This window comes from Chroicocephalus ridibundus, chromosome 6 (assembly GCF_963924245.1).
Source record: "Chroicocephalus ridibundus chromosome 6, bChrRid1.1, whole genome shotgun sequence".
Classification (NCBI taxonomy): Eukaryota; Metazoa; Chordata; class Aves; order Charadriiformes; family Laridae; genus Chroicocephalus; species Chroicocephalus ridibundus.
The window spans coordinates 69,626,687-69,652,943 of NC_086289.1; the positions used below are offsets into that span (position 1 = coordinate 69,626,687).

At 41.3% G+C, this 26,257-nt stretch overlaps 1 protein-coding gene across 2 annotated transcripts in view; it reads right to left on the minus strand.

The window, feature by feature from the left end:
• BCHE (butyrylcholinesterase) overlaps window positions 1-22,942 on the minus strand; it is a 55,447-nt gene extending 32,505 nt beyond the window's left edge. The window contains exon 1 of one of the 2 annotated variants that reach the window (XM_063339162.1): window positions 22,807-22,942. The gene's annotated coding sequence lies outside the window, so the exon portion shown is untranslated. Of the gene's footprint in view, window positions 1-598; window positions 946-22,806 lie in introns of those variants that run through there. The other variant, XM_063339163.1, reaches the window with a different exon arrangement.
• Window positions 22,943-26,257: the final 3,315 nt, after the last annotated feature.

The following is a 26,257-nucleotide window of genomic DNA, read 5'->3' on the forward strand; positions in this document are numbered from 1 at the left end:
TATTACATTTAATAAGGTTTTTAACGCTGCATTAAAACAAACTCAACAAGGTAGAGCACACTGAGCAAAACAAACATCGCTTGATTATTACGGTGAGAGTAAAAGGGTCAGAAGATTGCTTTAGCTCATCAACCTTAACCGAGCAGAGATATATCATATAATGTATTTACATACTTTAAAAAGCTGCTTCTGTAGTAGCTTCCTCCAGCACAAGTTAAACAGACTATACTTCTGTATTCTTATTCAGCAAGGGAGCACAATTTATTTCAATGACTGTTTCCTCTCCTTGCAAATCTTCACTCAGCCAAAAAATCTATACACAAGACTATATAATCACTATTTAAATAGAAAAGATGGTTGAATTAATAAGCGATTTCTAGCTCAGCTTAATTTGCTTAGCCCAGGATCCCTTGAATAATACCAAGGTCTGATACACACGCCTGCTTACTCGTTCCATTTGCAGAGCGGAGTGAGTTTTCCCAAGAGAGCAACAAATGGGCAGAGCGTAACGTTTTAAAAGATCACAATCCCCGTGCAAATCAAGCTGAACTGTAAATTATCCTGGCAGACAGAGACGTGTAAATAGAGAATCACTTACCCCACTTCTATTACAAGAACTACAAAGTTTTAAAGAGTCAGGATCTTTGAATACTTCAGGGAAAATGCAGTATGCAGCTGCTGCTTTAAGCCCGTAAATTGGACAGTACTGACATTATAATCAACTGTTTCTGACACAAAGCTCGCGAGAGTTGGCAGCAGCAACTTGATCTGCAGGCAGCCGTTCCTTACTCTGACATCTGCTCAAAGGCTCATGGTATCGTTGTAGAAATGCTACCGAGAGAAACCCCTTTCTGGAGAAAATCAGGCGTGAGCTTCCAGAGGAAAGGGGAGACGCAGTGATTTGTTCTTAGCACGGGGCAACGATTTTATAATGTAGAAAGATAAACAGCATTATAAATATAATAAAATCCTGCCTCTCTTTCCTTCCTCTTGCTTAGAGCACCGATCGCACCTGTACTTTTTTGCTCTTGTGCAGCTCAAGATTAGTGCCATTTTAAAGCACCTCAAACTTTTCTTTTCACTGTAAGATAAGTAGTTATTTTTGGTTTTAAGCAACTGTGGCAGATAAAAAAGGAGTGTCCTCTGCACAGACATGTCAACAACTGGCAAGCATCAGTTGTATTACTTGACTCATGGCCATCTGTAGGCTACGGCAGAAATCTGCGTTGTCCTCTTCTGATGTTCGGGTTAAAAATGGTACCCATGTGGTGTCACACGCTGTTTTCTCTCTCTTCTTAGGCTTCAAATAGGATATCACCCGTGCTGCTCAGTACATCTGACACCCTCCTTTTGCCTGAACCTCTTAATCATTGTTTCCGCCAGAATTCAGCACTGCAGGCACAAAGCCAGCCTCAGGCACAGGTCAGAGTTGTCAGGGTTGCAGCACAGCTGGGAACACGTCCCACAGCGCAGGGGGAAATTTAAATTGCACATATTTTGGGGTACAAATGAAAGCAGAATAGAGGAGGGCTGGGGAAGATAAATAAATGACATACATCCCCCTTACAAATTGTCTGGTCAAACTCACATCCCCGAGCCACCACACGAAACCAGAAGGCCAAGCAGAAGGTGGTGGGGCTGCTGGACCCCAGCAGCATCTGCTCTACGGCTCTGCTCTGAAAAAAGAAACTTTTCCACAATTTTAGGTTTTCTCCTACCAGGAGCCTTTGCTTCCCCCGTTTGAGCTGAAGGCAATTACTTTCCCTCTGTTTAATAATCAAACTACAGCCCTGTTTCAATTACACAAAAGCAATATTTGGCAATGCATAGAACAGGCATAAAGAAGAAATAAAAAGTTAAGCATGAAGTTTATAGACCTTAACATGGAGACTACAAATGATTTTTACAAGCTAGCATGTGAAATAGTGTTTTAATAGAGAAAAGCTCAAGAAAGCATGGTCATTTAATTTCTCCCAGTAATTTTACAGTCTAGCTTTAGGATCAGACGTTCGATAGGTACATGGCAGGGACATGCCCATTGGGGAGAATATGTCTCAGTCTAAACATAAAGCAGGTTATAAAGCCCTAAGCTTTCAGCATGTAAGTGTCCAACACAGTTGCTAGTTCAGAATTCAGAACTCTTAGCTGAGATTGTTTACACTACCTACAGTAATGTAAACTGAGATATTTAATAACAAAATAGGATTGATTTGGAATCAACTGCAGTGGCAACTCTTGCTGATCAAAACTTTTCAAGTGCAGTTTCCTCAGAAAAATTTAGGCAGTTTTCAGGGTTCTCTGACGTTCGCTGATTTTCTCTAATGCCGCTTCAAGCCATTTAGAAACGTGGCCAGGTGACACACGTTTGCTTCATTTCCGTGACATCAGAGGAATGAATCATAAGCCCCAAATCTTGTTAGAGGCCACTTCTAAATAAGGTATTTCCGATGCTTATGACAAACCATTGTATTCTCAACCCTCCCCACTGCCTTGAGCAGCAGAGAAGCAGCAGGAGACTCAAACGCAAAAAATGCTGTTTCTGGGTTCAGCTATTTTCCGTCATAGGCCACGTGGTGCTACACCTGCTGTCACCACCGCTCCCTTCCCCTCTCCTCGCCCCTCTCTGCCCCTCTTTACAGTGCCCAAGGCACCTGAAACCGGCTCCTGCTCCGAGGCAGGCACGGTTACTGAATGCAAAACGTGGAGCGCTTCTATGGACTCTGACAAGGTGACCCTGGGACAAGTGAATCAACTGTCGCAGGCTGTTTCTCTGGCGGTAGGAAACCCTGCGTTCAGCCTTGGGGTTACCTGTATGTCTTCAGGGAAAGGGGCTATTAGGACAGACTGTTTAGACTGTTGTACTTCCCGACTATTATACTTTAGCCTAATGTTAGACTATTACGCTGTACTTTTTAAGAAAACTAAGCCCTCTGCTAGAATTTTTTCCTTTAATTAAAAAATTAACATATAAATTAAAGTTTCACAGCTGTGTGCTGTGAGAGGAAACACTTATTTTAGTTATTACTTAGCTTACTAAAAATACCTGCGCGAAAATTAGAGATTAAATACATTTAATGCCTTTAGTAACTCTGTGTAGAGTGGTCATTTTCTCAGTTTTGCTTTGGGAGCTCAAAAGGAAAGAAGAGGGACAAACCAGCAGATAGAACACTGTATATATACGTGTGTGTGTATATATATAAAAGCTCTTATAAATACATACATACGTATATATATATGTGTACATATACCGATGCTTTTAAATATCTCTATCCATCTCTCTACCTATCTATAATGGGTTTCTGGGGTTCTGTAAATTTTTATTTAAGGCAAGGTTCTTAAAAATCACTACCAAAGATAAAAATGTCTTTTCATTATTTAATATGTACATATGAAATAGATGTCACACTGACATAGGAATTTTGATATGAGAGATGTCCAGGTCTCTTAAGAAATGAAAGCAAAAGCCAGCTCTAGGAAAGATTGACATTTAGTAGGCTAAGAAGCTTAGAGAATTTAAACAATATGTATTACAGAAATAGCAAAAAATTTTATTATGATTTAGTTCATTGTTAAACTGCCCTTCAGGATATTACTTAAGCATATGCAGATGTTTGCACTTACAAATATCCTAAATTATGCACATTCTGGGTTATCTTCAGGACTTACCTAATAGAGCTGAGAAATCTATGAGAGATAAAACTGTTTGGAAAAAGATGTGTCCCAGACATTTCTAGTGGAAAACACGTGCCCCTCTCTCAAGGTGTCCTCTGAGCTCTCAAGGTCTACTTGCACGTGTAAAGTTCCATTCGCCAGATTTGATCCTGCCCTTCCAAGCCACCTACAGCCTCAGAAAGAGCACCTGGGCTCCTGTAAGGAGAACTGGGCTGAAAAGCTTTGCAAATGTGGCTTCAAAGGAAAGGATATCACATATGAAGTATGTGCGTGCTAATAGCGTGTAAAAGTAGGAAACATTCTTATTTTTTTAATGGCTGAGAGGAAAATCAAAAGGCAAATTATAGCTAAACTATATGAAATGTCATTTGTATGAAAATGTGCGGGGGGTTTTGTTTAAACTCCAGCCTTGGTAAGCTCCCTCAGGGGGGCTCAGCCATCTCTGATCCCTGGCTGAGTTTTCATGCTGAGCATCTGTGTGACCTTGGCTCGAACCTCTGAGAAAACCGCTATGTTGTGAGAAATAGCTGTGAGGAAAACAAGTAAACTCAAGCTGTACAAGATAGGAAAGGTGAAATTGCAGACAGGGGTAAGATTGCCGAGATGGGGACAGTTAGCAGCTCAAGGACTCAGAGGGAAAAACACCACAGCTACCAGCTGTGAAATCTTCAGGTAAAAACCACAGAAGACGGGAGCTCAGCGGGAGCAAGGAACTACTGATGCTCAGCTTTGGGGCTTGCATTCATTTTATTCTACTGTGCATATTAGGAAATAAATCATTGCCTTCACTATTAAGTTGAGTATACCCTGCTTGCAGAGCACCTTTCCATGCCTGTGACCCTTTCTGTATTTCTTTTGCAAATCTCATCCTTGGCACTGCACACAACACCTGTGTGTACCCATGAATGTAAAACAGGGACACCCTAAATAAACTTGGGGAGAGCTTAAGTGTCGCTACAGGTGACTGTAGCTGGTGGTTGGACCTGTCTGAAATTCTGTCGTTATTCTGGTTATTCAAAGAAGCCTCACTCCAGAGGAGCTGCCAGGACTACCAGAAGTTCCCAACAATAGATCTGAAGGGTAATTTAATAATATTAGCAAAGGTGTCTTAGATACACACCATGAAAATGGTTACCAATTTATTAAGTATACAGAAGACACTAACACTCATATAAGCCATTAAACATAATTATATTTTCCTCTTATTGGTTCAATTATGATCCTCTGTACCTTTTTCCTTATTACTCTAATTATAGGTTGGTATAATTTCCTCTTTATTAGCACAATTATGGTCTGCACTTTTATAAAATTCTTGGAGAAATCAGAGCCGATGAGAAAACATAGACAGTTAAAATATAAAGGTATTATGATTATTATTATTTCTTTTGAATGTTCTCTTACTCTTAATTCCTTATGGCACTCTTACATAACTCAGCATTTTGTCTCATATATGGATCAGATTCAATAAAGAAAATAAAAAATGATTAATGTATACACAATGCGTCTTGCATGACATTATTATAGCCTGGTGTTTAGCTTATAAGGAAAAATGGCAAAATTGGAGTGCCAGCAGAGCTGAAATCTTGTGCGACCATGATAAAACTAATTAAATTATAAGTTAGATTTCACAGATCTCCAGAGAAGATTAATTAATTGACAATATGACTGTTTTCCCTTCCTGTTTCCTTTTTCTTTTCAATGGATAGCAAAGTTCTAATTGTTTAAAATTATGTAAATAATTAAATAAATAATTATTTAAATAATTTGAATCAAATAACCAAGCTTCGTTGCTGGTAATCACCTATGGACAGCAGTGTGAGGTTCACAACGATAATATGTTTTCTCATACCCAAACTCTGCGAATTACTAAGAAGTTTGATGGATAAATGAGCTCATTTGAATCTGTTGAGTAGAATTTGTATCTGGAAGGTGGGAACTCTTCCCAATTCCCAGTTCCCAATTCCCCCTCCTTATTTTAGGTCTTATCACCAATTTGATCCTCCATCTTTCAGTTTCTGCATCCACAAGAGAGATAACACATCTCTAATGAAAAACACCATAGAGACATTCAAAGGTTTAGGTTAAGCCGCTGCGGTTTTCAGATTTCAATTTCACCCAGCATGTTGAAAACAGGAATGAAAGAATTGAGCCTTACGTCGAGACCTGCTGGGACCTGCGGGTGGGGAGCTACAGGGGAAACAAGTTCAGCGTGCCCCAGCCCACTCTCCAATTAACGGGTCGCAGAACCTGAACATGTCACAACTATGAACTTTAGTGGAGATAATTATGTGTTTGTCATGAGATAAAACTGCAGACCCACTGGTGCCCCGTCATTGCTCTGCGTTGGGGCTGAAGCCTGTGGGAGAGGAGGTTTGAGAGGTTACTGCAGCCCACGTACAATGACGGCAGCTGGGCTGCACCTTTCCGAAAGCTTTGCTCAAGCAGGAGGAAGGCAGCGTTGATGTTGGTCAACATCAGGTCAACATTAGTTCCTCGCTATGACTGCATCGGGGCAAAACTTAAACATATTCCAGAGCCATTTTTTCCTTTATTTTATATAATTCAGAGCTGATTTGCTCTCTTTGCCCGTGGGTTTCATGAAAGAAATATAACTTTGAGAAAAACAGACGACCCTGGAAGAGGTTGTGCTTATTTTGTTACCACTGCAGCACGACAGACGCAAGCACACACTGACCTCTGCCACAGGGTCATGCCCGAAGACCATCATGCTTATGAAAGCTCAGGCACTGCTGAGCACTCTTGCTGTCCCAGCAGACCAGCAAACTTCTCAGGCTGAGTGACTTTAAAACAGAAGGCCCCTTTGTTTTGGGGATGCGCAAGTGTTGTGTAATCATGAAAATCTCATTAGAAACATCTGTGCAAATTTTTCAGGAAGATGCCATGACTGGTGAATATCAGGTGATTTATCACAGTGCCATCTGCTTGAAAAACAGAGTTGTCAGAACAGGTGGCTTAGTGGTAAAGTACAGTAGACTCCCTCAGGTCTCGCTATATGTCTATATATTAAGTACATAACATTAACTTAAAGGTAATATGATGTTCAAAGTACGATGCTCAACATGAAGTTCAAGGATAGAAGTGAAAATATTAAGGGTATTTTGATTCCAACAGTGTCCTTGAAACATTAATCATGTATAACTATTAGGAAAGATTATTTTATAAAAGAGTTAGAAGAATTCTTCAGCAGTAACCTTCATTAGCTTATTAACACTACATTCAGCTCATCATTATTCTGTCCTGTGCAGATTCCTGATGGATCAACCCATCCAATAAATTTATCTTTTCTTCCTCTCATCTTTGTTTGCACCAAGGAGATCATACGAGACTGAAACAACACTGACTTTTCCCAGTCCTGTTCCCCCTACCATGTAGCAGCATTTTAACACTGAAAACAATCCGTTAATTGTATTTTCCCTTAGCAGGGGTTGCAGCAGGTTGAAGCAGGGGAGGAAAACACCAGTGCACCGACAAAGAACATGGCACCACGGGCAGACCTTGCGGTCCTCGGCTGGGGAGAAGAGGCATTTTTAGCAGTTGCAGGAACGTTACGATTCTTTGCTCATTCTCTCACTTTTGCCTGAAGGCAGGTTCAGTACAAGATGCACAAAGACAGTCTGCAACCTGAAAGACTTCCTATTTAAGTTATCAGACCAAGGATACTGGGAAATTAAAAGATGTGCCCAAGATCATAAGAAAGACTGAATTGCATTCAGATACCCAGAACTGTAAAATACAATCCCTCTTGGTTTGTTTTAAATCCCTCAGTTTTATAGCTGCAGCGGTAGGTTTTCTCTCAATATATTACTAAAAACTGAAGATGTTTTTGATGGTAATCTTGCATAAAAGCAGCATTTCCATCCATTTTCCACAGTGAACAGAAGTCAGCCCTTGGGATTCAGGGGTTGCATTTTCTGTAAGTCACCACAGGCAATATTCAGAAGAAGTTACTGCAGAATACCCTTGGGCTCCTGAGCTGGTAGGCAAACAGTGGGGAAGGAAAGCCACTGCAGAGCAATCTGCCCAGGAGCTGCCAGTGCCTCTTGTTGGAGCCACCACCACAGCTGTGAATCTTTTGTGCGCAACAGGACAAGAGGTAACGGGCACAAACTTGAGCATAGGAAGTTCCACCTAAACATGAGGAGGAACTTCTTTCCTGTGAGGGTGGCAGAGCCCTGGCACAGGCTGCCCAGAGGGGTGGTGGAGTCTCCGTCTCTGGAGACATTCCAAACCCACTTGGACGCGTTCCTGTGCAGCCTGCTCTGGATGACCCTGCTCTGGCAGGGGGTTGGACTGGATGATCTCCAGAGGTCCCTTCCAACGCCTACCATTCTGTGATTCTGTGATTCTGTAATAATTAATCATAATAAAGGTCGTAGTGAGGATTTTGTCTGGAAACGGATTCAGAAGCCGCAGATGGAATATCATGGCACAAAACCACGTGCCTTCATTTTTGCCAAAGCAGCGACTCCTTTGCTTTGAAGAAAACCCACAGGTAGGCAGGCAGGTGCCGCTAGGTGAGTTTTACCTGGTTTGCCTTTCATTGCCTATCCTGCAGGAGCGCAGCTTTAATCAAATGTCAATCTATTTCCCAGCGCCGCTGGAGGAATAAAGTGCAATGGCTAAGACGTGCTCAGTGAAAACATTCAAGCGATTTTAATTTTCGTGCTCATGCAAAAAAAAAATTCCCATCACCAGCCGACGAAAACAGCGAAGATTTCGAATGTCGCACAAAGAAATGCGAGTGCCTGCGGTGTTCCCTTTCTGATTAAGCACACTTATATCAAATATGAACTGTCCTCCTCAGTGAAAGGGCATTTACCAGTGTTTAGGATTTAACCATGTGAAAAGTGAAAGGCAATTTGCTAAGGCTCCTATGCTGCCTTTTCTCTCCTCCTCCTTTTATTCCCACCCCCTCCCCCAATTTTTAGTCAGCTATTCTCAGTGTTGCCTAAAATTGTGCAGTGATGTTCTTGCACACGGAATGTAAAAAATAGCTTTTCTAATAAACGTTAACAGCAGCCGTAAAACAGCAAAATAAAACAACAGTAAGGAACACAGTCAATAAAAATCTGTACAAGAATTAAGCATTGGTGCACGAAACAGGAAAAGGGTCTGGATCAGAGTCCTTTGTAGAGAAACCTATTTCAAGAGAAGATGGGCAAGGAATAAAATTTATCAAACGTTTCTGAGATAATTATACCAGAACAGACAGGAAACAAGATGTTTGACCAAAGGGAATGTAAGTGAGTGGGTCCAGCTCTTTTCTGTGCTTCCCAAATCATTGTCCTTTTGGGCTTAGAGTGATCCCAGTGTGTCACCACGCAAATGATTTTAAGCTAATGCTGAGACAGATGTTTCAGCGATGGGGGGGCCTGGGCAGCAGGGATTTAGCTCGTGCTAAGCACCTGATTCAATCTATGGGATCAGTCCAGAGCTTATCCAAACTGGGGGAAGGGAGAAGGGAGAAAAAAGGAAAAAAAAAGAAATAAGAAGCCCTGCAGCGTGCACATGATCAGATCCTCAGAACCAGCTCTTCCGTTGCTCTCGCCAGGCTGCCTTACCTGCTGTTGCAGCCACAGTGTCCCCGTGGGTACCCCCCTGTCCCAACAAGAGCACCCAGACATGTCCAACTCATCCCTGCAAACAAACCGTCTGGTCAGCCAGCAGAAAACGGGACCGTGCACAGCCAGTACCTAACAGCCTTCAGAACTGAGCCAGCGTGAATATCAATAAGCACGTATTTTGGTTGATCAGATAAAGGGTCAATAGGATCAATACATATCAGCAGCTCCAGGCTCTGGTTCCGTGGGCTTTGGAGTCTGTTCTGTGGACTAAGAGCTTTTTACCACTGAGCAATGCGGGGTTAAGGGAAGACAGCCCGTGCCTTAAGCAGTTGGAGGGATTTTCAAGCTCTTCCTTCAGTATCTCCGGAATCCTGGATATGGGATAGCGATGGGATGAGCTATCAAAGGGCTGTTCAACAGGGGTGTTACTGCCCGTCTAGTATGCTACGTTTGAGCCAAAATATGAGCCAGGAACCCAAGGGCTTATGGGTATTAAGTGGAGATTTTCCAGCTTAGCCATTTCCATTCCATATGCAGATTCAGCAGAAGAGGCTACAGAAGTGCTTCCTGGGTCCCAATGGACATTTAATCAATTAAGTGACTGAAAGACAGACATATTCCCTCCTCCTCCTCACCCAAAGATCTTGAGGGGGAGTAACACTCTGCTAAATTCAAAAACCTCACTTGAATAATGGGTGTGAGATTCTCCAAGCACAGTAAACTGCAAATATCTGCCGGAGATGGTAGTGACACTGGAGGGAATGCCCAGTCCAGCGATGATAACCAGCATTTGACACAGCAAACGTGCAAAGAGCAACTTTTATTTACTGATTGGTAGCACTTTAGAAACGGTGTTCCCTCTGCCTCATTACTGGGCTAAAGATCTTTACTGAGACCTCTTTGAATTTATTGTAGGGAAATTTTAGTGTACGTTTATACAGAGCAAAGCTTTCTCTCAGACAGAAAGCTGTACTGGGTCTTCACTCCACGACTGGAGTTTCAGGTAATGGGATGTGCAAGGAGATCGGCTAAGAGCAGTCTAAGTGAAAAAAAAGCTTTCAATTTAGGATAAGTGGCATCTGGTGGAAGCAGAAAGATGGGACACACACACTGAGAACCACAAAGCAACATTTGTCAGCACATACACTATATACCCACACAAACGTAAGGCGATAGAAGGTGACAAAGTTGTGGGGAAGTGCTTATGGGAAGCTCCTTCCCATGCACTGAAGAACAGAGGTGTTTGTCTGAGATAGGGTCAGCCAGAAATGAAATCTGGAGGTTTTGGCAGTATCTGGCATCTCATCAGCTGTAAAAGCAAGAGGTGGGTTGAGGGCAGGCAGTGAGGACAAGTTGTTCGGACTTGGAGTTCAAGCATCTGCCTGCTAGCTCCTGTTGTCCCCATGCTGCCTCAAAGTTGCATGAAATAAGCCTGGTCTTGGCTCACATTAACTCATTTACTATAAATCTTTGGCATGGCATGCAAGAGAATGTCAGTAAAAATGGAGCTGTTAACGCATGGATTTTTAGCGCTCTATACGATCTGTCTGGCATTACTGTAGCGCTGTTAGTAGGAAGGACTCTGGCACCGTCACGATGCAATATGCCAGTGGCTACCGCAGTTATTAGCCTGTCTACCTTTGACAGGATGCCTTAAGAGCTTCTCCATGGGACAGCTGCTATATTACATCATGTCAGTGCACAGGATAGAGCTATTAATGACTTTCAATGCGATACTCTGTATCCTGACAATGCATGCTATTAGGCCGTCCTTAATCACCGGACCACGGATATTGATATACCAACCCAAACAGCTCTAAAGATGTACGGTGCCAAAGTGTGCTACCCGCATCTGCAACAGTATATAGTAAAACTATTAGGCAAAGACTCCAAACATTATTTAGTTCAAAGGAAAATTACGAATTTTCAAACCGGAGCCTCCACAGGTCCAGCGTATGCTAAAAGTAATCTGAATTTTTATTTTCCAGGTGTCCACCTATTCTTGGGTTAATGACTGCATGTTACAACCAGTTTTCAAAAATATAACAAAAAAAATATTGCTGCTCATCTTCCTGGCAGACTGCTTGCATCACTTTAATTTAGGAAGCAAACCATTTTACAATAATCACAGACATGTAAATGAGCCAAAAATTGTGTTTGTTTTGTTGCTTTCCAAATTTAAGCTGACCTAAATAATTTAATGCAAAATTTGTAGCAATGAGAACAGAATTTGGTGGACACATATGGGAACACATTGAATTTGTACTGCAGAATTGTTACTCCTCTGGGTAAAAGATGATTCACCCTCTAAATGTACTGTAAATGCTGATACAGCATTCACTTTGGTGGCACGAATGGCATTGTGGAATCGTGAAAACAATAGAGACCCTCTCTATGTCCCCTCCATGTAACATGGGAAAAGCAGAGCTTTCTCTTACCCAAGCATGAAAAATGGGTACGTGCTTATTGTCTGAGTGGGTGTTTGATACTCAATTGTCAGGATTGTCAGATGTCCCCAAGCAGTATATTAAGCTGTTGGTGACAAATTCTTTTTCCTAACACGAAAATATGGAATAGCTTTAACAAATACTAGGGGAAGGAGAGCGGAGGACTGAGCCTATCAGCAGTGGTGTGTGTCCATGTTGCCCCAAGCACTACACAGCAGTTATGGCAGGAGGGGCTGATGGAGACGTCACCTCAAGCTTTGATGGAGAGCTTTGAGACTTTCCATCCAGTAATCAGTGCTGTCACCTCCTTCATGAGCAAAGCAAAAAACAATGTCTGAACTGATGGGTAATAATTAGTTGGTGACGAAAACATATTAAGCAGGTAGACCTGCCATCCCTGTGCTCACCAATAATTTTTAGCAAGATGAAAAATATTCTGGAGCTTCTCCACTGTGAAGCAGCCTGTGTGGGAAGCTGGCACAAAGGCATTTCATCTCAGATATGTTTGTTTTCTGTTCACAGTTATGGCTAGCTGCGGCAGAACTGAACATGCTTCCAGCATCTGCTCCAGCGGGATGCAGGGACGCGGGAACCACGTCAACTCCCTGTGCTTCAGTGAACTTTAGGGAAAGGTTGTGAACAACAGGATTTGTTCTTTGACCATCTTGTCCTCCAGTTCAGCACTCAAGGAAAAGAAAATAATTATCTCTCTTCTTTCTTTTTTTTTTTTTTCCATTCTACCCTTTTCCAAAGCTCTTTGTAGAGTTTCTCAAAAATATCTCCACAGGTCTTCAGAGTATTTTGTGCTATTTATGTAATAAAGTATTTCCTCTATAAGAAACTAAAGCAGAATAATAAGCATTTTCATAAATTTCAGCACACTTTACATTTCATGTATATTCAATTATAATCCAATAAATGAAATTCAAGTGTGAGCTTAAGTGTAAGTTTGAATGCATTATTCATACTTCCATGTGGCTAAAGTAATTTCGTGGACCAAGATTGTAAGTCATACTTTAGCCACCAACAGGACTAAAGTACAAATATGAAGCAATGAGAAACCTTAGCATTTACTTGTGTTGACAGTCCTATAGGAATTTTCACTGCATGAAAATAATGCTACTTTATGGCTATGGAGTCTTTCAGAGTCTTGATAAGTCTCTCTTAACATACCTTTTCCCTCAGGTCCAAACCCACACAGGCTGAAATCAAAGGTTCTTCCTATCAAGTTAGGCAGGACTGAGGAGTCTCTGTTTTGGACACAACCTGAAGATGAAAATGGCTTGCGCGGTCTCAGGACCAGCCCCACCATTGGACTGCCATCGCCTTTCTAGTTACAGCTAGTGGCTTTTGTCCCATTCTACGTGATCAGTAAATGAACTGAATGCGTAGTTTGCAAGAATTTTGTTCAGCAACCACAGCAGTGCCAGCTGCACTGCTAGTAATAACATAGCCCGTTCTTCCGAATAAAGCAAAACAGAAAATGTAATTAATTTTATTTGAAAATTCTGTCTGAGGACATTTGGCACCCACTTCATTTCTCTGCCACATCAGAAGATACACTCTGACCAATGTCACATACCCTGAAGACACAGAAGAAAGAGAATAAATATTATTATTGGTGTTTGAATATTCAGTCTATGTAAACGTATTATATACTTTGCTTGGCTTCATCGTAATAGAAAAAGCAAGCAAGGCAAACTTGTATTTTTTTCTGCACACACTTTCCTTTTGTCTTTTTTTTTTCAAATTTTGCATAGTGCATATTGCAAGTTCTTCTTTTTAGTTATACGCCTCTAGCTATTATCTTGGAAGAAAAATTCAGACATATCCAGCACAAAACCACATGAAATGGCTCGTCACAACGGCGCCTCGAGGTTTCAGAATCATAGATGTTGGGAAGAAAGAGACCTATTAATTTATCTTTTTGCATATGCCCTTGCAGTCTAGGGTTTTTTTCTATTTATTCTGAAAACCTCCGGTAAAATGGTATCTTACAAACGAATTAATGAAAACCAGCTTCCGTTCTGTACAGGCAATGAGTCGGTTTCTGGGGAAGGGAAAGTCCTGTGTTTTCTTGTGCAGCTACTTGATCCGATGCATTAGAACAACCATAAACCACCAGGTTGTGCTGTTGCCCTTAAGCAATATGCATCACCACAGAGCTATGCTACTGTGCTCATCGGATGGCTGTTATTCATCTGGGAAGACCCTAAAATCCTAGAAAACCAGAAAAAAAAAAAAAAGGTCCCTCAGACTCATTTTCCTCTTGATTATACAGCTCAGTATTTTTCATAGGACTTTTGGCTCACTTTGTAAACCACTGGCAGTGTTTGCCAGTGATGAAATTCAGGTACCAAAATAAATACTCCATCTGCACAGGCTTAGGATGCAAACACTGCAAAGCTGATCTGAGAATTGATGTTACACTCAGCGCAATTTCCAACAAACCATCCATAATGCTCATCCCTGCAGCTTACTTTCGCTGCTGCATTCCCCCCCCGACCCACACAGACTATTTCAGTTTTTCAAAACTATAGACTATTTCAAAAATTAGGAGTGTACTGTGGAGAGAGCTCGGAGGACACATTGAGAGAGCAGAGATTGGGCAAAATGCTGGACACCATGTCCATTTGCAGCTGGAACCAAATGCTGCTTGCACTTGACTAACCCTCTAAGTCTTACGAGTGCCTCTGGCAGGCTGGACTAACCCATAATTTTTTCAGAATATCTTTCATAGAGTAGTTTGGGTTGGAAGAGACCTTTAAATGTCACCTGGTACAGCCCCCCTGCAGTGAGCAGGGACATCTTCAACTAGATCAGGTTGCTCAGAGCCTCATCCAACCTGACCTGGAATGTCTTCAGGGATGGGGCATTGACCACCTCTCTGGGCAACCTGGGCCAGGGTTTCACCACCCTCATTGTAAGAAATGTCTTCTTTATATCTAGTCTAAATCTACCCTCTTTTAGTTTAAAGTCATTTTCCCTTGTCCTATCCAACAGGGCCTGCTAAAAAGTTTGTCCCCATCTTTCTTATAAGCCCCCTTTAAGTACTGAAAGACCGCGATAAGGTCTTGCTGGAGCCTTCTCTTCTCCAGGCCGAACAACTCCAACTCTCTCAGCCTGTCCTCATGGGAGAGGTGCTCCAACCTCTGATCGTTTTTGTGGACCTCCTCTGTGGTCTTTCCTGTGCTGAGGACTCCAGAGCTGGACGCAGTACTCCGGGTGGTACTCACCAGAGCGGAGTAGAGGGGCAGAATCACCTCCCTTGACCACCTGGCCAGATTTCCCTTTTTGATAGTTTATACCTGAGATTTTTCTTTTCTTGCTAAGCTCCAAATAAATTTAATTCTTTCAGGTTCACCATTACACAGCTTCTAAATAAGCAACCACTAAACTGAGCAGATTTTTTTTTTCCTACAGGACTAATCACCTCAGACAGCGGTGTGACTCAAAATTACTTTTCCATGATGTATGACTAAAGAAATATTAACTGCAGAGAAATAATAACTTCCTCCATTAAATAACGGAAATTTTATATAAGAAGAATACGTAAGAATGGCCATGCTGACTCTGACCAAAGGTAAATCAACAAATGCCAGTGAAGTTTGCAAAAGTAAAAGTAGAATAGCAGGCTAAACATGTAACGTTACAAGTAAAACTTCCCAGCCAGCAAAAAACTGAGTCTTAATAAGAAGTGAATTTTTTTTGTCTTATTTCCACCCAGAGATTTTTCTTCCTTGAATTTGTCCAAGCACTTTTTGAGACCTTGTTGTAAATATTTGGTATCTGGTGCATCTGGCAACAAGATCCATTGCATGAGTACATGAGCCATGAAAAACTGTTCCTTTCAGATTGCTTTTGAACACACCACCTGCTAGTTGTACACAGGGTAGTACAAAGAAAACTGGGCTTAGATTCAAGGCTGGGTCCTCATACTTTCCCTCATAAAACTAGATAATTAGATAAGATCGGTTTTAGGTGTTTGTGACACCAGAGACAAGATCACCCCACAACACAAAACCAAAATCAGGACCCCAAATCTTTAAACCCAGACAAAATAACTCAGAGTTACATTTGGAGATGATTAAGTTGAATTTTATTTTTCACACCACTAAGAGTTTGACTATGTATTGTCTTCTCACTATTCCTGAACTTTTCAGGACAATTCCTCTGCTACCCTTCAACTTTTTGCTTGGTGCTGGAGTAGCTTTTTCACTGCGTGTGCTTTCCTCCTCTGTTGATGCAACACATACTGTCTTTCATCTTCCCTCAAAGTACTCCAAGAAAAATAGCTTTTAGCTCTGCTTAAAAAGAAGAGGGGAAAAGGCCCCTCTTCTTCCGTGCACCTCAATGGGAATGTACCAGATCAGGAATTGTTCTAACACAAAGAAATGCAACGCTCCCACTGGGGAGCTGGCACCGTCCTGGCTTGTGGATCATACTTTCATTGCAGATGTCATGCTGCACAGTTACTTTCTCTGCTGAATTACTCTCCCAAAGAATACAACCAGATTTTTAGCTACCAAAAATCCCAGTAGTACTACTATAGCCTGCTTCTGTGCATCTATTTAGCTGAGATATGAATCTGTCCCTTCAGAAAGAAGGTAATTGTATGTTGGACATTTTCAGATTTCCTTCTGTCTAAATCATTGAGATGCAACTAATACTGTGTGAAGTCCAGTGTTTTAGATGAGGTGATAAATGTGAATATAAAACTCCAGAACATTTACAAAGTCACGCAACAGGGAAAAATCCCCCTGTTTGGAAAGGTTAAAAATCTTGCCCAACAGATCTGTTCCATGCCAGCAACACAAAGTTAACCGACAACAGAAGCAAACCTAAGGAAATCATTCAGTTGTAGTTTTAGAAGGCTTACGACACAATCCATCACCAAAGCCTATTATGGAAATTTGAAAACTACAGGGTAAAAGGTAAATTTCTGCCATGGATTAAAAACTATTCACGAGATAGAGAAAACAAAGGAGAAGAAAAAAGATCTAATTTTTGACACACAGAGAGGTTAATATGGAGTGCCCCAAGACTTGCTGCTGGGACTGATTTTTGTCACTTTAAATCACCAGCATAATGCAAAAAGTACTAGCTTACTCAGCAAATATTCTACGCTTCTCTATTGGCAATAAATACTTCTGCTTGCTTGCTTTAGATCAGGCTCCTGGGTCTGTATGCCTTAACTTGTGATAGCACCCACAAGACTATCAGGGCACACAAAGAGGAAGCTTAATCTCGATGTGGTTACACTTCAGTAGAAATGTCCCAAGGGGAGAATCTGTGTTACTTGCGATTGCTCATAAATCAGAACAAAGACAATTTTTCTTTTAAACCATGCCGTTAGTCTGAAGCTCTGCAAGGCAGATAAAACATATTTTTTCCCTTGTATATTGAAAAAATGTGGGAACCATGCTGCTACTGTGGAAAACATTGCTATTACGTCTGAATGAACGGCATGCAGCATCAAAAAGATTCCTCAAATCGCAAGTAAACTCCGTCCTAAAGGTTTAAGAAATATCATGCATGTATGCAGATATTTAGCATGGAAGTAAATGGTATACAACTCATTTTTCAGTAAATGTCATCAACTGGAGAAAATAGTAGAGGAAGTTTCACGCAGATGAAGATTTGTGAATCTACCAATAGAGATACTAATGGATTCAGAGGTGGCTGTTCACTCTCAAAAAAAAAAAAAAAAGATAAAAATAATCAAAACAACTCAGTAAAAATGTCTGCTGGTTAATGTGTTGCAGGCGACTGATAGCAAAAACATAAAGTCCAATTAAAAAGTCTGCTGTTATTTCACATCCTCTTGATTTTGAATTCAGTTTCAATCACATCACAGAAAACATTCAGAAGAAGCACAACAGAAATGTCTTCTAGGCAACAAGACCTCTGAAAAGTGTAAAAGCAGTTTTACACACGGTTCTGCTCCTCTTTTGACCAGCAAACCCAGCAAAAGTCTTTCAACTGTGCAGTGTCTCAAAAGCTGAAAAAGCTGCCATGGTCACACTGATTAGAGAAATCTGACTCAATTATCCAGTGCACATATATATCAAGATAAAAATACTGAGTACAATGAAAAGTCATGATTCAGAACATAAATTGATTAACAGCCAGTTCAGCCAAAAAGTTGTCTTCGTGGTGTATTTCACAGTTAGGCATCATGGCAGGGGGAATTGGCAGAAACCAAAGTTGAACATTTAATTTCTATTGTCAGCTGATGAAACAATGATCTCAGAAAATCAGTTGCCTTATGCCAATGGGTTTTGATATATGTGACTATGGAATATTTTCATTTGTGTTATGAATAATGCTGCCTAGTGTAGACCACCTAAAAGATCTCATTTTTCTAAAAATGTGATTGGAAGCCTTCCCAGCTTGCACGGTACATTTGCCCTTTTGAGAATAATGTAGAATGGAAGTCAATAATTGTACTTTATTTCAAGTTGTGTGTAGCACATGCAAACATTCACCTTTTATCCACAATGCAAGATTAGCAGTTGGGAAGCCTTGAGGGTCCCTGTAGAGGAACCGATGGAAATCAAGAGTTGATATCCACCTAGAGAGGAATTCGGTAAGTATCCTTTTTCTTTATTGGTATTGGTAAGAGTATCTACGAAATTTAAAAAAATATGTCCACAATATGTTAAAAATATGTATTTTTCAGTATCTCCTTTTCCTTTCTCTTGTTCTCAAATACATGGATTAAGGTAAGGCTGACGTTACTGGTTTGTTTTGTTAGAAACATAGCATCTCAGTTTGCTCAGTGTCACTTAGTTGATAAGAACACAGTTTAATTAAGCTAGAAGGCCTACTAACCATAATAATCTCAAAAGCATCTGATTGCTGGGGCCGGCTGGTAGCTTCCGCTCATTTTTTTTTTTTTGCTTCTGAACATGCTTTTTAAAAAAAAAAAGATTTTTTTTTCACAGCAAAATTCCTTAAGACTTCCTGCTCATTGTGTCCAGACCTCTACTGCTACAAGAAATCATTATGTGTTCTTTCACTCATTGCTTGATTAAGCATAATCTTGTAGTTTCTTGCCCACTTGACTCCTAATGGAAGAGCATTTGACAATCTCAGTCACTTGGGATTAGAAATTTTGCTCCCATTTCCAGAATAAATACATACAAAACTATTTTTATTATGAGCGTTAAAACTTCCTATTACGTTTTCCCCTCTTGGATATTTCTTTGTGGTTAAATTTGTAAGGAAACATCTGCAACAGCTGCATCATTTTTCTAAGCTACTCCAACCTGCTTCAGTCTATCAGAATTTTGGGGGATAGAAAGAATTTACTTTCCCCTCGTCATCCAAGGAAACCTTATCCACCCTGTCCCTGTTTGAAAGCATCACTCTTGACACAGAGGGATCAGAAATACGTCCACCATTATTGGAAAGTACGTCAATATCTTATGCTTCATGTCTTATTTCTATACAGCTATTCCAATGAAACTATTCTAGATTAACCAGAGCTGTCAAATTCTGTTCTTTGCCCCTGAATGCATGACTTGGTTTGATTTGACATTACAAAACCGAATAAGCTCGCATGATAATTTGAGATGAACAAAAAAGTAGGAATACCGGGAAGCCCTCTGAGACGTAAGTTCTGCTTTCTGACTTCTCTGCCACATTTCCTTGGCTGCTCTGAATGGGTACAGGGCTCGCTATCTCGGGTTTGGAAGCCATCAACAACAGCAGCAAGCTGTGTGCTGGTAACTGTGTTATTATAGTCTCACTTGAAAAAGAAACCGAATCCACAATGTTTTCAGCACTACAGAATGATGTACTTATTTGAAAATAGAATCCGTACTTTTTCTTCCCCAGCCTATCAGCCATTCTAAAACTTCATCTTGTTTCTTTGAGGTCAAGCTACTAGAGAGCAGTATATCAAAAATGATAGAGTTCCTCAAATAGTTTTTGAAAAGTAATTATTCTACACAGAAATGATGGGCCACTGGACTGTCCAGAGTCATTCCTTCTGCCTACCTCACTTGGTTTACAGGAACCCCAGTGCCTTTTCTTCCCTCTGGGCTCATCGATACAGCCCTGTTTCGGGTGAGAGACATGAGGAAAGACCATTTCTTAACCAGAGGAACTCTGGGAACAGGGATAAACAAGCAAAGGAAATAAAAACAGGGCAGGTGGTGCAAAGTAGGGTTGGGATGACCTGGAGAGAGTATCGACTTGCGTGAGTATCAAGCAAGGTGGGGGTTGGTCTCTTCTCCCAAGTAACAGGCGATAGGACAAGAGGCAACGGCCTCAAGTTGCGCCAAGAGAGGTTTAAATTGGATATTAGAAAAAATTTCTTCACTGAAAGGGTCGTCAAGCATTGGAACAGGTTGCCCAGGGAAGTGGTTGAGTCACCATCCCTGGAGGTATTTAAAAGACATGTAGATGTAGTGCTGAGCGACATGGTTTAATGGTAACTTGTCAGTGCTGGGTTAATGGTTGGACTTGATGATCTTTAAGGTCTCTTCCAACCTAAATGATTCTGTGATTCTGTGATTCTAAGATCTAATTTGTCCATTTTTTTAAGTGAAGTGGTAATTCAGCACCATCACCAGGTGGTCTACTAATGCAGCCTCTTTGCATGGCACTGAGACAGGAGGAATTGGGTACCCAGACCTTTTTTCCACACTTCTGTCTGATTTCCTTCTCCCTGCAGCTTTGCACCGGTATTCCCCTCCGCTAGGTATGAGGCAAACTGCGTTGGCTCGAGGTGGGAGGCAACTGTGTTCCCTGCCCACAGCACACACGCACAAATACACACACACCCTGCAATGGAAACCTCTTCAGGTATTTTTTCTCTTCAGAAAGGTGCTTTGTGCAATTACGTATCGACTGAAAGGATTTTCAGGGGAAAATACATCCAAATTAAAATCAGTCATTTTAAAAACATGGAAGGAAAACTGCTGTATAACAGTCATACTTCTGCCAGGGAAAAACAGGCGTAGAAAGGGAAGAAAAGCCTTTCTAAGAGTTTTACAACTGGGAAAGCCTGGGAACGTTGTTTTTCAGAATTCTTAGAAATGCAATGATTTACTGCTATTGCTCACTAAAACAAAAATGTTGGTTATGGTAGAAGTGCAGAGATGTTTATGCAAAGATTGGAAAGATGAGGAGCCCCAGGAGGCTGGAGCAGTCTGCCAGACCGGTCTGACTTCTCCAGGATCTAAAGACCTCCACACAAACACGGACTCTCCAAAAGCAAATGTATATAATGAGATTAATCCCAGGAGGAAGAATGCAAAGATTTAACTAACCACCACTGCAGGATCACACGTGTTAATCAGATTAGTTACCTACAGCATCGACCTCACTGCTGTACCAGCTAATGATTAACTTCCCCAGTGCCGCGGCCCGTCTCCTGCTGCTGCAGATGGCCTTGGGGTCAGCTGGCAGAAAAGGGAGGGGAGAAGGGAAGGAGCTGCGCTCAACTCATGCGTCACGAGGAAGCCGAAGAAGAAGGAAGAGCCACTCCTCAGTGCTCGGCTTCAAGCAGCGAGCTGTCAGGCACGTTACATTAATAACTGTAATTTGTAACTGCGAAACCTCCGGGATATCAGCAGTGCCTTGATGAGCTGTGACCAAGGATTAGCTGCCAACAGCCTCCTCGCGCAGGAGGAGCTTCCCCAGCCCAGGAAGCACACAGCCTCCCCAGCAAAAGCGACCAGCGCTTTAGAGAGGCACCATCAAGCGATGGTAAACTTCAGCCTCTGAGTTTTGCTAATCTTGTGGCACGGCTGCAGCGCAAAGGAAAATACGTTTGAAGTATCAGCCGTATTGCCAACAGTTACGTGCCCGTGGAGTAGCAGGAAATTGGCTGAGAAGTGTTTGCTCTATTTCTTCTGTTCATAACACGCATCGCACAAAAGACATCCGACAGCACTATCAGCTAGAGAGAAATTGCAGCAAACTGCGGAGTAATTTTATGTGCATTTATTATGGCTGCATTTTTGGTGATTGGGAAATTCCCAGTGGCATCTAGGAGATGCAAGAAACTGACATTTAAAGCATTTTAATTCCACCTTGATGTCCCGCTAACACTCTAAAGAGAAAAAAGTACATGCGGTTTCATTCCACACGGATGCACAATTTTATCTCATTCAGTTTACTCAACCTAATGCTAATTGTCCCTCCAATATTACTGTGCAATTTTAAGGCTGACATTTATTTCTCTGACCGCGATAGATTTAGATGATGTCTTTTCCTCCTCTGCAGCGCTGCTAATTCCTACACCAGTCCCCTTTGCACAGGGGTGACCCCACATAAGCCGGGTACAAACCACCTCCTTGCTTTTGCCTTTCCACGTGTCTGTAGGTGTTGCAGAGCCACTCGGTGCCCTCCCCCCGACCGTGACACAGACATGTCTATAGGCACCTTTTGTGGTTGTCCAAGGCGAGATTATTTAGTAGCAAAATATAATAGTAAAGTATTGCAATACATTTAACTGCCTGTTCATTCTCCTACAGCACATTCTGCATTTTCAACAGTAAAGAACATAGAAAGGATGAGCAACGTGCCATTTTTAGGCATCAGCAATTAGCTAATACTCTTTTGGGGTTCCCACCGAGCAAGACCCCCAGTTTCCTGCTTAACATCGTTTGCCTGTCCTCTGTGCGCAGCACAAAGCACAGGGCAAGATAGGTCTAGCAGCCTCTGCCAGCCTTTGGCTGCAATTCCGTTCGTTTGCCCAGCCGGGCGCTTTGGGACGAGCATGGCTGACTGCAGCCCTGAACACCCTGCAGCTCTTTGGCTCCGGTGCCAGCGGCAATCTCTGCAGGACCGGCAGCTGCCGAGGGAGGGGACGGTCCAGAGTTCAGGGGTAGAGGACACCAAAGCATCCAGAGCCCCCCGCCCTGGAGCCGACGGGTCCGGCTGGCGCTGCTCTCATCCTTTGCCCATTAAAATATTAGACTCGTGGCATTAGCAACAAATCACCACAGAAATGGAGCGGGGGGAGGAGGAGGGAAATAGCACGTATTTGTTTATTTACTCTAACCTCCCTGTCTGACCAAATCAACACTTCCACCTCTCCCGCTTTTACTACTCTTTTAGCTGAAAAGGAAACAGAAAAGACCAACCTCAAAAGCTGCTTTTCCCGTCTTGCTGCTTCTTTCTTTGAATAAAAGAGCTTTCTTAGGCCAAGAACACGACTACCAAGTAGCCAAACTACTTATATCCGCAATTGCTGGTTTACCTGCTGTCAGATAAGTATCAGGTTAAGGAGCCAGGAACATCACATGACTCAAAAGATATGCTACTTTTTATATGTAAATAATGTACTGAAGTAATGACAGTTTGGCAAACAACTGAAGGAAACGCACACATTTCTGCGCAGCTTTGTTTACACTTCTGTGCATTTCCCACTTTGCTGAGACCTTTGCCTATTATAGCGTATTTTTATAGCTGCTGATAGGACAGGAGTTTTGTGTTTGTTTCGAAGTTCTTCCCAAGAACCAAAACAAGTATACGTAGATTTAATTCTTTTTAACTTTCTGCAGTTTTAATTCACAGGGTCGATTTGTCATTTGAGTGGAATGTGCTAGATTCCACATTGCTTTTATTAGAAATAAAGAAGCATTAAAACCTAACGTAACGCTGGGGTAGCCATCCAACTCATTTATTCAATTTTCATCTCCGGTATTGCATGGCTGAATGAGCGCGGGGTGTCAATTCCGTGCTCGGGACTGAGAAAGGGTCGAGGCTCTGCCTTCTGGTCAGCTCGCTGTTGTGGCATTGAACTACGTTCCTTTCCACTTCCAGTTTTCCGATGAAAAAGAAAACAATTATTTGGTTTTGGTGTGTTTGGTTTTTTTTTTTTTTTGGTTGGTTGTTGTTTTGTTTTGTTTTGTTTTTTTTAAATTAGTATTTTATGTGAGTATTTTAATTGAATAAGAATCCCCAAATTTTACTCCAGAAATAGAATGTCTGAAAAATAATTCAAGTTGAAATGACTCCACTGTTCAGTTCTCAGTGAATCTGCAACGTGGTCACTCATCACGTTGTCACTTGATTGTATCCTCAGTCCTGGATATATTTGCCATCTGCATTATAAACTCTTAAGTTTGAGCCATTTTCATCCTGAGTTTTGGCACAAACAACACAAGGAAGTTAAGCTGGAGATAACATTTGACTCACTCCAGCTGCTCACATGATCATTCTACGGTTAAAGAGCATGTTGCTACCATGGTCATGATTCCATTAAGTGAAACATAAACATCTTAAAGAGTTCAAATGTGACCACGTCCGACGCTGCAGAGGGAGACTGGAGCCACACTTCCTTCAATGGCAAATTACAAATGGGTGTTTGCAGCAGACGTAGGCACAGCCACACCAGCACCATGTTTAGCTAATTAGGCTAACGCTGATGATTAACCAGTAACACCAGAAATTGTGGGTGGCACAGACTATAAGCCTTTTGAAGGAGGGGGCTAGGGCCTAGGTGGGTCTTCTAGGTGCTACCAGCTGGTTTTCCAGTTTTAGATCTGTGTTGGCAGGTCTTTGTTGATGACTGTTGTTCCTGGGACCTTTCAAGCAGGCAGGTCTTTCCCCCAATTGCAAGCTGGTGCCTTGCTGTAGCAAGCAGAGGGGCGTCCTAAACGTGGTGTTTCTCTGCTCAGACTCTGACTGGGTGCACCCATGATATTTTTCTCCTCAAGAATGATCCAGTTCAGTACCAGCACATCCCATCAGGACTTTTTATTTAAAGGTATGTATATTTAAAATGTAAAAATACAGATGCGTTTTTAGCTTTCGGTGATACAGCGGTGAAAAGAGCTAAAGGGACGCCAAAGGAGTCTCCCGTGAGCAGAGTGCTGGGTGGAGCTGACAAGTGCACCAGGCGTGTGACTGCCAAGCAGAGAGATGAACACGCTCTCAGAGTTGGGGTTTCTGTTCGTTTCTACAGTACTTAAGAAAATATGGGTTGGCTTATGCAATTTGTAAATAAATATTCTTGCACCTAGGAAATGCTTCACTGATGTCAAGAGTGTATTATTTTTTTTAGAAGCAGGCTGCTGGGGTCACTTATTCCAATTATTACTCCATGGACACTGAGACCATAATATTTCACCTATGCATATTAGACTTATTTTATATACATTAAGATAGCCTGGCTTTCAGTATTTTAATTTGGAAGTATAATCTACACACACTTCAGAAGACTTTATTGGCACTCTTGATCCTTGACCTGTTTATATAGTAATTATTAACTAGCTTAATTCTGAGAACTGTGTTCACGTTACGTTTTTACACAAGCTATTTTGGCAGGATAAAACGATGCCTATAACAAGTCAAGGTTGTTTTCGCTCAACCAAAACAGCAATATTAATTCTAAATTCAGTGTAAACAAGAAATAGAATAAATGTTTTCCAAGTAGAAGAACAAACCTGGCAAGAAATAAAACATACTCATGCTTTTAAGCGCATAATACAAGCGTGCAGAAACACAGAATTTCAGTTTTGAAGAGTGTCAGAACACTTTACAGTCTACAGTTTATGTATTTTTCCCTTTCATTTTGAGTTAATTCTTCATTTTAACTAGGCTTAATCAGGTTAATTTTAGGGATTTATAATCTGTGCATGTATGCAAGCCTGAATTTTATTTGAGTCTGAGTTGGGACTGACTCTGAATGCCTTTTCAGACAAGTGCAAATCAGAGCAGTTGCTGACTGAATTTACCCCAGGATAAGCTAAAAGCACAGAAACACCCCACTACTATCTTAATCTGACTTGCGTAATAGCAAGACTCCATTTATATCAATGATACTATCATAGTTTGTGTAAGGATCAGAAAATTTAGTGGTTTTAATAACTTACTATTAGATGATTTTTCATGTCAGTGCTTCCTTGACTTCAAGTCGAGAAAGTCATCTCCTAAACTACACCTGAATAAACCAAACACATTCAGTTTCTTAACTTTCTCTCTATAAGAAAGGTTTTCCTGACATCCTACCATCCTTTTTCTGAACACTTCCAATTTTCATTATCAGTTTGGAAATCAGACTGCAGGATTAAACAGATTGTTCCAATAATTCTTGCCAATGCTGCATGGACACATGCCACCACTTCCCTGTTTTTCCTTCTCCCTGACCTGTTTATGCCTTCAGGTGTTGTGTCCTTGCTCTTTCTTGCAGTGTTATGCTAATACTTTATATTCAGCTTGTTATCTATGATCCTTGTTTCTGCAGTGCAGCATATGTTGATTTTTCTAAGCATATATATATAACATTGCAGATGTAGAAAACATGTTTGTCTATATTAAAATATACCTGATTTACACCTAGACATGGCAAACCTTCCCCAGTATTTCTTTAACCCATGATTCATTTTGCATTGTTATCAAATCAAGACGGACTCCTGTCAGAAACAGCCAGAAACTAGGTTTCGATGTGTTTTACCATAGACTCTAGTAGTGTGTAAAGTCTAAAAATAGTGGTTTAATGTTGCCTAAGTCTACTGCTGATCATGAAAAATGGTGAGTGAAGTCCTATACTTTAACGCATACTGAGATCTGACATGGTATAGAACCTCC